Here is a 3,859-nt window from a genome sequence, read left to right on the forward strand (position 1 = left end):
ATGCTGAGGCTGCTGCGGATTAGAGCGGCTCAGCCTTTTATACCCGCCCCCCGCTCCTGATTGGCTCCTATTTACAGGCCATTCATTCCATTGGAGCACCCCCCCCCCCCAGCTCCTGCTGCAGCAACCGTCTGTGGTGCGTTCACTGTCTGTAATAACTGCAGGACAGTCCAGCGTCTGTGGTGAGTTCAGGTGTCTGTGGTGAGTTCACTGTCTGTAATAACTGCAGGACAGTCCAGCGTCTGTGGTGCGTTCACTGTCTGTAATAACTGCAGGACAGTCCAGTGTCTGTGGTGAGTTCACTGTCTGTGATAACTGCAGGACAGTCCAGTGTCTGTGGTGAGTTCACTGTCTGTAATAACTGCAGGACAGTCCAGTGTCTGTGGTGAGTTCAGGTGTCTGTTATAACTGCAGGACAGTCCAATGTCTGTGGTGAGTTCAGGTGTCTGTAATAACTGCAGGACAGTCCAGTGTCTGTGGTGAGTTCACTGTCTGTAATAACTGCAGGACAGTCCAGAGTCTGTGGTGAGTTCATGTGTCTGTGATAACTGCAGGACAGTCCAGTGTCTGTGGTGAGTTCAGGTGTCTGTAATAACTGCAGGACAGTCCAGTGTCTGTGGTGAGTTCACTGTCTGTAATAACTGCAGGACAGTCCAGTGTTTGTGGTGAGTTCACTGTCTGTAATAACAGCAGGACAGTCCAGTGTCTGTGGTGCGTTCAGGTGTCTGTAATAACTGCAGGACAGTCCAGTGTCTGTGGTGAGTTCACTGTCTGTAATAACTGCAGGACAGTCCAGTGTCTGTGGTGAGTTCAGGTGTCTGTAATAACTGCAGGACAGTCCAGTGTCTGTGGTGAGTTCAGGTGTCTGTAATAACTGCAGGACAGTCCAGTGTCTGTGGTGAGTTCACTGTCTGTAATAACTGCAGGACAGTCCAGTGTCTGTGGTGCGTTCAGGTGTCTGTAATAACTGCAGGACAGTCCAGTGTCTGTGGTGAGTTCACTGTCTGTGATAACTGCAGGACAGTCCAGTGTCTGTGGTGAGTTCACTGTCTGTAATAACTGCAGGACAGTCCAGAGTCTGTGGTGAGTTCAGGTGTCTGTGATAACTGCAGGACAGTCCAGTGTCTGTGGTGAGTTCAGGTGTCTGTAATAACTGCAGGACAGTCCAGTGTCTGTGGTGAGTTCACTGTCTGTAATAACTGCAGGACAGTCCAGTGTCTGTGGTGCGTTCAGGTGTCTGAAATAACTGCAGGACAGTCCAGTGTCTGTGGTGAGTTCACTGTCTGTAATAACTGCAGGACAGTCCAGTGTCTGTGGTGAGTTCACTGTCTGTAATAACTGCAGGACAGTCCAGTGTCTGTGGTGAGTTCACTGTCTGTAATAACTGCAGGACAGTCCAGTGTCTGTGGTGAGTTCAGGTGTCTGTAATAACTGCAGGACAGTCCAGTGTCTGTGGTGAGTTCACTGTCTGTAATAACTGCAGGACAGTCCAGTGTCTGTGGTGAGTTCACTGTCTGTAATAACTGCAGGACAGTCCAGTGTCTGTGGTGCGTTCAGGTGTCTGTAATAACTGCAGGACAGTCCAGTGTCTGTGGTGAGTTCACTGTCTGTAATAACAGCAGGACAGTCCAGTGTCTGTGGTGCGTTCAGGTGTCTGTAATAACTGCAGGACAGTCCAGAGTCTGTGGTGAGTTCAGGTGTCTGTAATAACTGCAGGACAGTCCAGTGTCTGTGGTGAGTTCACTGTCTGTAATAACTGCAGGACAGTCCAGTGTCTGTGGTGCGTTCAGGTGTCTGTAATAACTGCAGGACAGTCCAGTGTCTGTGGTGAGTTCACTGTCTGTAATAACTGCAGGACAGTCCAGTGTCTGTGGTGAGTTCACTGTCTGTAATAACTGCAGGACAGTCCAGTGTCTGTGGTGAGTTCACTGTCTGTAATAACTGCAGGACAGTCCAGTGTCTGTGGTGAGTTCACTGTCTGTAATAACTGCAGGACAGTCCAGTGTCTGTGGTGAGTTCAGGTGTCTGTAATAACTGCAGGACAGTCAGGTGTCTGTGGTGAGTTCACTGTCTGTAATAACTGCAGGACAGTCCAGTGTCTGTGGTGAGTTCACTGTCTGTAATAACTGCAGGACAGTCCAGTGTCTGTGGTGAGTTCACTGTCTGTAATAACTGCAGGACAGTCCAGTGTCTGTGGTGAGTTCACTGTCTGTAATAACTGCAGGACAGTCCAGTGTCTGTGGTGAGTTCAGGTGTCTGTAATAACTGCAGGACAGTCCAGTGTCTGTGGTGAGTTCACTGTCTGTAATAACTGCAGGACAGTCCAGTGTCTGTGGTGAGTTCAGGTGTCTGTAATAACTGCAGGACAGTCCAGTGTCTGTGGTGAGTTCAGGTGTCTGTAATAACTGCAGGACAGCCCAGTGTCTGTGGTGAGTTCACTGTCTGTAATAACTGCAGGACAGTCCAGTGTCTGTGGTGAGTTCAGGTGTCTGTAATAACTGCAGGACAGTCCAGTGTCTGTGGTGAGTTCAGGTGTCTGTAATAACTGCAGGACAGTCCAGTGTCTGTGGTGAGTTCACTGTCTGTAATAACTGCAGGACAGTCCAGTGTCTGTGGTGAGTTCACTGTCTGTAATAACTGCAGGACAGTCCAGTGTCTGTGGTGAGTTCACTGTCTGTGATAACTGCAGGACAGTCCAGTGTCTGTGGTGAGTTCACTGTCTGTAATAACTGCAGGCCAGTCCAGTGTCTGTGGTGAGTTCACTGTCTGTAATAACTGCAGGACAGTCCAGTGTCTGTGGTGCGTTCAGGTGTCTGTAATAACTGCAGGACAGTCCAGTGTCTGTGGTGAGTTCACTGTCTGTAATAACTGCAGGACAGTCCAGTGTCTGTGGTGAGTTCACTGTCTGTAATAACTGCAGGACAGTCCAGTGTCTGTGGTGACGAAGCACTTTTTTCTTGCAGCTTTAAATTTTTCATGACGTAGAGGAAGCTGTGTGTGTGTGTGTGTGTCTGTGTGTGTGTGTCTGTGTCTGTGTCTGTGTGTGTATGTGTGTGTGTGTGTCTGTGTGTGTATGTGTGTGTGTGTGTGTGTGTGTGTGTGTGCGTGTGTGTGTGTGTGTGTGTGTATGTGTGTTATTTCTCTTTAATGTCCTTTTCTCAGATGAGACCTTCACGGTCCGTGGGAAAACCCAGCATCTCCAGTTACGGGGTTCTCAGCTGACAGCAGCAGTGACGTCAGCTCACCCTACTGATGCCTGCAGCCAATCACAGCCCCCCTCAGCCTCCGCCTCCTCCCATTGGCTGAGGATGCGTGTCACGTGCAGCAGCAGGTCAGTGAACGCCTCACGAGTCTCAGATGACCGACGGCACCTGAAGGCATCACCGATAAACTGATAAACACATGAAACTGTTTTTATTTAAAAATTAAATTAATATAAAATTTAAATGTGGTGCCCCCCCTCACTGCCCCCCCCTCACTGACCCCTCTAACCCCCCCTCACTGCCCCCCCCTCACTGACCCCCCTCACTGACCCCCCTCACTGCCCCCCCTCACTGCCCCCCTCACTGACCCCCCCTCACTGCCCCCCCCTCACTGCCCCCTCTAACCCCCCCTCACTGCCCCCCCTCACTGCCCCCCCATCACTGACCCCCCTCACTGCCCCCTCTAACCCCCCCTCACTGCCCCCCTCACTGACCCCCCTCACTGCCCCCTCTAACCCCCCCTCACTGCCCCCCCTCACTGCCCCCCCCCCTTACTGCCCCCCCTCACTCCCCCCCTTCGTCACCGTGGTGACGGGCAGCCGGGCGCCATGAACGCTGATGTGCTTCCTCTTCCTTTGTTGCTCAGGAGCCAGGTG

Source organism: Echiichthys vipera, assembly GCF_963691815.1.
Source record: "Echiichthys vipera genome assembly, chromosome: 19".
In the NCBI taxonomy this organism is placed as follows: domain Eukaryota; kingdom Metazoa; phylum Chordata; class Actinopteri; order Perciformes; family Trachinidae; genus Echiichthys; species Echiichthys vipera.